The 12,005-nt window shown below is 38.1% G+C and overlaps 1 protein-coding gene across 2 annotated transcripts in view; it reads right to left on the reverse strand.

The window, feature by feature from the left end:
* CACNA1S (calcium voltage-gated channel subunit alpha1 S) overlaps positions 1-12,005 on the reverse strand; it is a 572,869-nt gene that overhangs the window by 223,397 nt on the left and 337,467 nt on the right. The gene's annotated exons all lie outside the window — the stretch shown is intronic.

Below are 12,005 nucleotides of genomic sequence, written 5' to 3' on the forward strand. Positions count from 1 at the left end.
AAGGGCTATTTTTAATTTAGTATAGGGTAGGGAATTTTTTTATTTTGGGGGGCTTTTTTATTTTATTAGGGGGATTAGAGTAGGTGTAATTAGTTTAAAAAAATTGTAATTATTTTTTTATTTTCTGTAATTTAGTGTTTGTTGTTTTTCGTAATTTATTTTATTTTATTTAATTGTAGTTAATTGTAGTTAGTTTAGGTATTTAATTTAATGATAGTGTAGAGTTAGGTGTAATTGTAATTTAGGTTAGGATTTATTTTACAGGTAAATTTGAACTTATTTTAACTAGGTAGTTATTAAATAGTTAATAACTATTTAATAACTATTGTACCTAGTTAAAATAAATACAAAGTTGCCTGTAAAATAAATATAAACCCTAAGATAGATACAATGTAACTATTAGTTATATTGTAGCTATCTTACGGCTAGATTTAGAGTTGGGCGGTAGCCGTCAAAACCAGCGTTAGAGGCTCCTAACGCTGGTTTTTACCGCCCTCTGGTATTTGCAGTCAGTCAGGAAAGGGTCTAACGCTCACTTTGCAGCCGCGACTTTTCCATAACGCAGATCCCCTTACATCAATTGCGTATCCTATCTTTTCAATGGGATCTTTCTAACGCCGGTATTTAGAGTCGTGGCTGAAGTGAGCGTTAGAAATCTAACGACAAAACTCCAGCCGCAGAAAAAAGTCAGTAGTTAAGAGCTTTCTGGGCTAACGCCGGTTTATAAAGCTCTTAACTACTGTGCTCTAAAGTACACTAACACCCATAAACTACCTATGTACCCCTAAACCGAGGTCCCCCCACATCGCCGCCACTCTATTAAAAAAATTTAACCGCTAATCTGCCGACCGCACACCGCTGCCACCTACGTTATTGGAACAGCCAATAGAATGCGAGCTCAATCTGATTGGCTGATTGGATCAGCCAATCGGATTGAACTTGAATCTGATTGGCTGATTACATCAGCCAATCAGAATATTACTACCTTAATTCCGATTGGCTGATAGAATCCTATCAGCCAATCGGAATTCGAGGGACGCCATCTTGGATGACGTCATTTAAAGGAACCGTCATTCGGCGAGTAGGCGTCGTTAGAAGAGGATGGATCCGCGTCGGCTGGGAAGACGATGGCTCCGCTCCGCTCCGGAAGAAAGAAGATTGAAGATGCTGCTTGATAGAAGACTTCATCCCGATGATGGTCTTCCGACTTCAGCCCGATGATGGATTTCTTCAGCCGCCGCTTGGATCCAGACTTCAGCCCGAGGATGGACGTCACTCTTCAGCCCCCCGCTTGGGCTTGGATCAAGACATCGGAGGCTCTTCTGGACAGATCGGGACCCGGTGAGGTGAAGACAAGGTAGGGAGATCTTCAGGGGCTTAGTGTTAGGTTTATTTAAGGGGGGTTTGGGTTAGATTAGGGGTATGTGGGTGGTGGGTTGTAATGTTGGGGGGGTATTGTATGTGTTTTTTTTCCATGCAAAAGAGCTGAATTCTTTGGGGCATGCCCTGCAAAGGGCCCTTTTAAGGGCTGGTAAGGTAAAAGAGCTTTGAACTTTTTTAATTTAGAATAGGGTAGGGCATTTTTTTATTTTGCGGGGCTTTGTTATTTTATTAGGGGGCTTAGAGTAGGTGTAATTAGTTTAAAATTGTTGTAATATTTTTCTAATGTTCATAAATATTTTTTTATTTTTTGTAACTTAGTTCTTTTTTATTTTTTGTACTTTAGTTTGTTTATTTCATTGTATTTATTTGTAGATATTGTATTTAATTAATTTATTGATAGTGTAGTGTTAGGTTTAATTTTAGATAATTGTAGGTATTGTATTTAATTAATTCATTGATAGTGTAGTGTTTGGTTTAATTGTAACTTAGGTTAGGATTTATTTTACAGGTAATTTTGTAATTATTTTAACTATTGCATCTATTAAATAGTTATTAACTATTTAATAGCTATTGTACCTGGTTAAAATAAATACAAAGTTGCCTGTAAAATAAATATTAATCCTAAAATAGCTATAATATAATTATAATTTATATTGTAGCTATATTAGGGTTTATTTTACAGGTAAATATTTAGCTTTAAATAGGACTAATTTATTTAATAAGAGTTAATTTATTTCGTTAGATTTAAATTATATTTAACTTAGGGGGGTGTTAGTGTTAGGGTTAGACTTAGCTTTAGGGGTTAATCCATTTATTACAGTAGCGGCGAGATTCGGTCAGCAGATTAGGGGTTAATAATTGAAGGTAGGTGTCGGCGATGTTAGGGAGGGCAGATTAGGGGTTAATACTATTTATTATAGGGTTATTGAGGCGGATTAGGGGTTAATAACTTTATTATAGTAGCAGTGAGGTGCGGTCAACAGATTAGGGGTTAATTATTGTAGGTAGCTGGCGGCAACGTTTTTGGGGGCAGATTAGGGGTTAATAAATATAATATAGGGGTCGGCGGTGTTAGGGGCAGCAGATTAGGGGTACATAGCTATAATGTAGGTTGCAGTGGTGTACGGAGCAGCAGATTAGGGGTTAATAATAATATGCAGGGGTCAGCGATAGCGGGGGCGGCAGATTAGGGGTTAATAAGTGTAAGGTTAGGGGTGTTTAGACTCGGGGTTCATGTTAGGGTGTTAGGTGCAGATTTAGGAAGTGTTTTCCCATAGGAAACAATGTAGCTGCGTTAGGAGCTGAACGCTGCTTTTTTGCAGGTGTTAGTTTTTTTTTCAGCTCAAACAGCCCCATTGTTTCCTATGGGGGAATCGTGCACGAGCACGTTTTTTAAGCTGGCCGCGTCCGTAAGCAACGCTGGTATCTAGAGTTGCAGTGGCGGTAAATATGCCTGTACGCTCCCTTTTTGGAGCCTAACGCAGCCATTCTGTGAACTCTAAATACCAGCGGTATTTAAAAGGTGCGGGAGAAAAAAAGCATGCGTAGCTAACGCACCCCTTTAGCCGCAGAACTCTAAATCTAGCCGTATGGGTTTATTTTATAGGTAAATATTTATTTTTAAATAGGATCAATTTATTTAATTATAGTTAGTTATGTAGATTTATTTAAATTATATTTAAGTTGGGGGGGTCAGACTTAGGTTTAGACTTTGGTTTAGGGGTTAATAAATTTAATATTGTAGCGGCAACGATGGGGGCGGCAGATTAGGGGTTAATAAGTGTAGTTAGGTTGCGGCAATGGTGGGGGGGCAGATTAGGGGTTAATAACTATAATGTAGGGTTCGGCGATGTTGGGGGTGGCAGATTAGGGGTTCCTAAGTATAATGTAGGTGGCGGCGGTGTCCGGAGTGGCAGATTAGGGGTTAATAATATAATGCAGGTGGCAGCGATGTCGGGGGTGGCAGATTAGGGGTTAATAAGTGTAAGATTAGGGGTGTTTAGACTCGGGGCTCATGTTAGGGTGTTAAGTGTAGACATACATTTTATTTCCCCATAGGAAACAATGGGGCTGCGTTAGAAGCTGAATGCTGCTTTTTTGCAGGTGTTAGTTTTTTTTCAAGCTGAATCTGCCCCATTGTTTCCTATGGGGAAATTGTGCACAAGCACGTTTAGCCATCTTACCGCTGACTTAAGGAACGCTGGTATTGAGGCGAGATGTGGAGCTAAATTTTGCTCTACGCTTACCTTTTTGCGGCTAACGCCAGGTTTACAAAAACTTGTAATACCAGCGTTGTCTTAAGGGAGCGGTGAAAAAAAAGGCTCGTTAGCACCGCACTCCTGTTACCGCAAAACTCGTAATCTCGGCGTATGTATTTCTACATTTTCCATGATCATGCGGATATTTAACTTGCTGCTAATCTTTAATTGAGTAAGCGAATAGTGTAGAAGCTTCTGTGTATGCATATATCTTCTATTTTTGTCTCATACTATCTGACAAGTTAGTGAGTTTATATTAACTTAACTTTTACCACTTTTCATTAGGGAACTTGAGCTAAATCAATAAGTATCTTACACTTTTGAAGATGTATATTAAAGCCCCGATTACAAGGGGAGAGCTATTCATAGTGCAGGGTGTTATATCAATATCGCTGGACTGCTCTAAAATTAGCAAACACACGGCTAGATTTAGAGTTCTGCGGCCAAAGGGGTGCGTTAGCTAAGCAAGCTTTTTTCCCCCCGCACCTTTTAAATACCGCTGGTATTTAGAGTTCACAGAAGGGCTGCGTTAAGCTCCAAAAAGGGAGGGTAGAGCATATTTATGCCACTGCAACTCTCGATACCAGCGGTGCTTACGGACGCGGCCAGCTTCAAAAACGTGCTCGTGCACGACTCCCCCATAGAAAACAATGGGGCAGTTTGAGCTGAAAAAAAACCTAACACCTGCAAAAAAGCAGCGTTCAGCTCCTAACGCAGCCCCATTGTTTCCTATGCGGAAACACTTCCTAAGTCTGCACCTAACACCCTAACCTTACACTTATTAACCCCTAATCTGCCACTCCCGCTATTGCTGACCCCTGCATAATATTATTAGCCCCTAATCTGCTGCTCCGTACACCGCCGCAACCTATGTTATCCCTATGAACCCCTAATCTGCTGCCCCTAACACCGCCGACCCCTATATTATATTTATTAACCCCTAATCTGCCGCCCCCAATGTCGCCTCCACCTACCTACAATAATTAACCCCTAATCTGCCGACCGGATCTCACCGCTACTCTAATAAATGTATTAACCCCTAAAGCTAATTCTAACCCCAACACTAACCCCCCCCTAAATTAAATATAATTTAAATCTAACAAAATAAATTATTTCTTATTAAATAAATTAATCCTATTTAAAGCTAAATACTTACCTGTAAAATAAACCCTAATATAGCTACAATATAAATTATAATTATATTGTAGATATTTTAGGATTAATATTTATTTTACAGGTATTTTGTATTTATTTTAACCAGGTACAATAGCTATTAAATAGTTAATAACTATTTAATAGTTACCTAGTTAAAATAATTACAAAATTACCTGTAAAATAAATCCTAACCTAAGTTACAATTAAACCTAACACTACACTATCAATGAATTAATTAAATAAAATACCTACAATTAAATACAATTAAATAAACTAACTAAAGTACTAAAAATAAAAAAGAACTAAGTTACAAAAAATAAAAAAAATATTTACAAACATTAGAAAAATATTACAACAATTTTAAACTAATTACACCTACTCTAAGCCCCCTAATAAAATAACAAAGCCCCCCAAAATAAAAAAATGCCCTACCCTATTCTAAATTAAAAAGTTCAAAGCTCTTTTACCTTACCAGCCCTTAAAAGGGCCCTTTGTGGGGCATGCCCCAAAGAATTCAGCTCTTTTGCCTGTAAAAGAAAAATACAACCCCCCCCAACATTAAAACCCACCACCCACATACCCCTAATCTAACCCAAACCCCGCTTAAATAAACCTAACACTACCCCCCTGAAGATCATCCTACCTTGTCTTCACCACACCGGGTATCACACCGATCCGTCCTGGCTCCGAAGTCTTCATCCAAGCCCAAGCAGGGGCTGGCGATCCATCATCCGGCTGAAGTCTTCTATCAAGCTGATCGGAACAGCCATTAGAATGCAAGCTCAATCTGATTGGCTGATCCCATCAGCCAATCGGATTGAACTTGAATCTGATTGGCTGATTCCATCAGCTAATCAGAATTTTCCTACCTTAATTCCGATTGGCTGATAGAATCCTATCAGCCAATCGGAATTCGAGGGACGCCATCTTGGATGACGTCCCTTAAAGGAACCTTCATTCTTCAGTTGGTCGTCGGAAGAAGAGGATAGATCCGCACTGGAGGTCTTCAAGATGGAGCCGTTCGTCATCAGATGAAGATAGAAGATGCCGCTTGGATCAAGATGGTTGTCGGTCCGGATCTCCTCTTCTTCCCGGATAGGATGAAGACTTTGGAGCCTCTTCTGGACCTCTTCAGCCGACGCTTGATAGAAGACTTCAGCCGGATTATGGATTATATTTTTTTATTTTTTTGTAACTTAGTTCTTTTTTATTTTTTGTACTTTAGTTAGTTTATTTAATTGTAGTTATTTGTAGGTATTGTATTTAATTAATTTATTGATAGTGTAGTGTTAGGTTTACTTGTAGGTATTTTATTTAATTAATTTATTGATAGTGTAGTCTTAGGTTTAATTGTAGATAATTGTAGGTATTTTATTTAATTAATTTATTGATAGTGTAGTGTTAGGTTTAATTGTAACTTAGGTTAGGATTTATTTTACAGGAAATTTTGTAATTATTTTAACTAGGTAACTATTAAATAGTTTATTTTACCTGGTTAAAATAAATACAAAGCTATTGTACCTGGTTAAAATAAATACAAAGTTGCCTGTAAAATAAATATTAATACTAAAATAGCTACAATATAATTATTCGTTATATTGTAGCTATATTAGGGTTTATTTTACAGGTAAGTATTTAGCTTTAAATAGGAATAATTTATTTAATAAGAGTTAATTTATTTTGTTAGATAAAAATTATATTTAACTTAGGGGGGTGTTAGGGTTAGGGTTAGAATTAGCTTTAGGGGTTAAAAAATTTATTAGAGTAGCGGTGAGCTCCGGTCGGCAGATTAGGGGTTAATGCTTGAAGTTAGGTGTCGGCGATGTTAGGGAGGGCAGATTAGGGGATAATACTATTTATTATAGGTTTATTGAGGCGGGAGTTGTGCGGATTAGGGGTTAATACATTTATTATAGTAGCGGTGCGGTCGGCAGATTAGGGGTTAATAAGTGTAGGTAGGTGGCGGCGGCGACGTTGGGGGCGGCAGATTAGGGGTCAATAAATATTATGTAGGTGTCGGCGGTATTAGGGGCAGCAGATTAGGGGTACATAGGGATAATGGTGGCGGCGGTGTACGGAGCGGCAGATTAGGGGTTAAAAAATTTTAATAGAGTGGCGGCGATGTGGGGGGGCCTCGGTTTAGGGGTACATAGGTAGTTTATGGGTGTTAGTGTACTTTAGAGCACAGTAGTTAAGAGCTTTATAAACCGGCGTTAGCCCAGAAAGCTCTTAACTACTGACTTTTTTCTGCGGCTGGAGTTTTGTCGTTAGATTTCTAATGCTCACTTCAGCCAAGACTCTAAATACCGGCGTTAGAAAGATCCCATTGAAAAGACAGGATACGCAAATGGCGTAGGGGGATCTGCGGTATGGAAAAGTCGCGGCTGCAAAGTGAGCGTTAGACCCTTTCCTGACTGACTCCAAATACCAGAGGGCGGTAAAAATCAGCGTTAGGAGCCTCTAACGCTGGTTTTGACGGCTACCGCCAAACTCTAAATCTAGGCCACAGTGATTTTACAAGTCTGTGGTGAAACATATTTACCTGAGATTGTTTAATGTGGCCAACATCCCTATTCCCTTTTCATTAGGGAACTTGAGCTAAATCAATTAGTAATTTGCACTTTTGAAGATGTATATTAAAGCCCCGATTACAAGGGGAGAGCTATTCATAGTGCAGGGTGTTATATCAATATCTCTGGACTGCGCTAAAATTAGCGAACACAGTGATAATACAAGTCTGTGGTGAAACAGTTTCTCTGTCTGTGAAATTATCTATCTATCTATCTATCTATCTATCTATCTATCTATCTATCTATCTATCTATCGAATCTATCTATTTATATATCTATCAAATTTATCTATCTATCTATTGCATCTATTTATCTATCTAATCTATCTATCAAATCTATGTATCTACTTATGTCGTGGCCGGACTGTTATGTGACAGCCACTTGTGTATGGGACTATTATCCGTCGGCCAAATACACACACACACACACACACATATATATGTATATATATATATATATATATACACATATATATATATATATATATATATATATATATATATATATATATATATATATATATATATATATACATATATATATGTATATATATATATATATATATATATATATATGTATATACACAGTATATACACACGCACACACACATACATATATATAAATATATATATATATATATATATATATATATATATATATATATAAAACTACAGATATGTATTTTTCAAAAATGTATACGTTACAGTATTTAAAAATATTCACTTAAAAATAAAATTAACATTTTTTTCTATGTGAAAAACATAGGCCTAGATTTAGAGTTTGGCGGTAGCCGTGAAAACCAGCGTTAGAGGCTCCTAACGCTGGTTTTAGGCTACCGCCGGTATTTGGAGTCACTCAAAATAGGGTCTAACGCTCACTTTCCAGACGCGACTTTTCCATACGGCAGATCCCCTTACGTAAATTGCGTATCCTATCTTTTCAATGGGATTTTTATAACTCCGGTATTTAGAGTCGTGTCTGAAGTGAGCGTTAGACATCTAACGACAAAACTCCTGCCGCAGGAAAAAAGTCAGTAGTTAAGAGCTTTCTGGGCTAACGCCGGTTTATAAAGCTCTTAACTACTGTACTCTAAAGTAAACTAACACCCATAAACTACCTATGTACCCCTAAACCGAGGTCCCCCCACATCGCCGACACTCTAATCTGCCGACCGCCACCTACGTTATACTTATGTACCCCTAATCTGCTGCCCCTAACACCGCCGACCCCTGTATTATATTTATTAACCCCAAATCTGCCCCCCTCAACGTCGCCTCCACCTGCCTACACTTATTAACCCCTAATCTGCCGACCGGACCTGAGCGCTACTATAATAAAGTTATTAACCCCTAATCCGCCTCACTAACCCTATCATAAATAGTATTAACCCCTAATCTGCCCTCCCTAACATCGCCGACACCTAACTTCAATTATTAACCCCTAATCTGACGACCAAATCTCGCCGCTATTCTAATAAATGTATTAACCCCTAAAGCTAAATCTAACCCTAATACTAACACCCCCCTAAATTAAATATAATTTAAATCTAACGAAATTAATTAACTCTTATTAAATAAATTATTCCTATTTAAAGCTAAATACTTACCTGTAAAATAAATCCTAATATAGCTACAATATAAATTATAATTATATTATAGCTATTTTAGGATTTATATTTATTTTACAGGTAACTTTGTATTTATTTTAACCAGGTACAATAGCTATTAAATAGTTAAGAACTATTTAATAGCTAAAATAGTTAAAATAATTACAAATTTACCTGTAAAAGAAATCCTAACCTAAGTTACAAATAAACCTAACACTAGACTATCAATAAATGAATTAAATAAACTACCTACAATTACCTACAATTAACCTAACACTACACTATCAATAAATTAATTAAATACAATTGCTACAAATAAATACAATTAAATAAACTAGCTAAAGTACAAAAAATAAAAAAGAACTAAGTTACAAAAAATAAAAAAATATTTACAAACATAAGAAAAATATTACAACAATTTTAAACTAATTACACCTACTCTAAGCCCCCTAATAAAATAACAAAGCCCCCCAAAATAAAAAAATGCCCTACCCTATTCTAAATTACTAAAGTTCAAAGCTCTTTTACCTTACCAGCCCTGAACAGGGCCCTTTGCGGGGCATGCCCCAAGAAATACAGCTCTTTTGCCTGTAAAAAAAAACATACAATACCCAAGCCACCCAACATTACAACCCACCACCCACATACCCCTAATCTAACCCAAACCCCCCTTAAATAAACCTAACACTAAGCCCCTGAAGATCATCCTACCTTGTCTTCACCATACCAGGTTCACCGATCGGTCCAGAAGAGCTCCTCCGATGTCCTGATCCAAGCCCAAGCGGGGGGCTGAAGAGGTCCATGATCCGGCTGAAGTCTTCATCCAAGCGGGCCAGAAGAGGTCTTCCATCCGATTGAAGTCTTCATCCAAGTGGCATCCATCCGGAGCGAAGCGGCAGCATCCTGAAGACCTCCACCGCGGAACATCCATCCTGGCCGACGACTGAACGAATGACGGTTCCTTTAAATGACGTCATCCAAGATGGCGTCCCTCGAATTCCGATTGGCTGATAGGATTCTATCAGCCAATCGGAATTAAGGTAGGAATATTCTGATTGGCTGATGGAATCAGCCAATCAGAATCAAGTTCAATCAGATTGGCTGATCCGATCAGCCAATCAGATTGAGCTCGCATTCTATTGGCTGTTCCGATCAGCTAATAGAATGCAAGCTCAATCTGATTGGCTGATTGGATCAGCCAATCGGATTGAACTTGATTCTGATTGGCTGATTCCATCAGCCAATCAGAATATTCCTACCTTAATTCCGATTGGCTGATAGAATCCTATCAGCCAATAGGAATTCGAGGGACGCCATCTTGGATGACGTCATTTAAAGGAACCGTCATTCGTCGTTCAGTCGTCGGCCAGGATGGATGTTCCGCGGTGGAGGTCTTCAGGATGCTGCCGCTTCGCTCCGGATGGATGCCGCTTGGATGAAGACTTCAATCGGATGGAAGACCTCTTCTGGCCCACTTGGATGAAGACTTCAGCCGGATCATGGACCTCTTCAGCCCCCCGCTTGGGCTTGGATCAGGACATCGGAGGAGCTCTTCTGGACCGATCGGTGAACCTGGTATGGTGAAGACAAGGTAGGATGATCTTCAGGGGCTTAGTGTTAGGTTTATTTAAGGGGGGTTTGGGTTAGATTAGGGGTATGTGGGTGGTGGGTTGTAATGTTGGGTGGCTTGGGTATTGTATGTTTTTTTTTACAGGCAAAAGAGCTGTATTTCTTGGGGCATGCCCCGCAAAGGGCCCTGTTCAGGGCTGGTAAGGTAAAAGAGCTTTGAACTTTAGTAATTTAGAATAGGGTAGGGCATTTTTTTATTTTGGGGGGCTTTGTTTTTTTATTAGGGGGCTTAGAGTAGGCGTAATTAGTTTAAAATTGTTGTAATATTTTTCTTATGTTTGTAAATATTTTTTTATTTTTTGTAACTTAGTTCTTTTTTATTTTTTGTACTTTAGCTAGTTTATTTAATTGTATTTATTTGTAGGAATTGTGTTTAATTAATTTATTGATAGTGTAGTGTTAGGTTAATTGTAGGTAATTGTAGGTAGTTTATTTAATTCATTTATTGATAGTCTAGTGTTAGGTTTATTTGTAACTTAGGTTAGGATTTCTTTTACAGGTAAATTTGTAATTATTTTAACTATTTTAGCTATTAAATAGTTCTTAACTATTTAATAGCTATTGTACCTGGTTAAAATAAATACAAAGTTACCTGTAAAATAAATATAAATCCTAAAATAGCTATAATATAATTATAATTTATATTGTAGCTATATTAGGATTTATTTTACAGGTAAGTATTTAGCTTTAAATAGGAATAATTTATTTAATAAGAATTAATTAATTTCTTTAGATTAAAATTATATTTAATTTAGGGGGGTTTTAGTGTTAGGGTTAGACTTAGCTTTAGGGGTTAATACATTTATTAGAATAGCGGCGAGATTCGGTCGGCAGATTAGGGGTTAATAATTGAAGTTAGGTGTCGGCGATGTTAGGGAGGGCAGATTAGGGTTTAATACTATTTATGATAGGGTTAGTGAGGCGGATTAGGGGTTAATAACTTTATTATAGTAGCGCTCAGGTCCGGTCGGCAGATTAGGGGTTAATAAGTGTAGGCAGGTGGAGGCAACGTTGTGGGGGGCAGATTAGGGGTTAATAAATATAATATAGGGGTTGGCGATGTTAGGGCAGCAGATTAGGGGTACATAGGGATAATGTAAGTAGCTGCGGTTTACGGAGCGGCAGATTAGGGGTTAATAATAATATGCAGGGGTCAGCGATAGCGGGGGCGGCAGATTAGGGGTTAATAAGTGTAAGGTTAGGGGTGTTTAGACTCGGGGTACATGTTAGAGTGTTAAGTGCAGACGTAGGAAGGGTTACCGCATAGCAAACAATGGGGCTGCGTTAGGAGCTGAACGCGGCTTTTTTGCAGGTGTTTGTTTTTTTTTCAGCTCAAACAGCCCCATTGTTTCCTATGGGGGAATCGTGCACGAGCACGTTTTTGAGGCTGGCCGCGTCCATAAG

Source organism: Bombina bombina, chromosome 3, assembly GCF_027579735.1.
Source record: "Bombina bombina isolate aBomBom1 chromosome 3, aBomBom1.pri, whole genome shotgun sequence".
NCBI classification, from domain to species: Eukaryota; Metazoa; Chordata; class Amphibia; order Anura; family Bombinatoridae; genus Bombina; species Bombina bombina.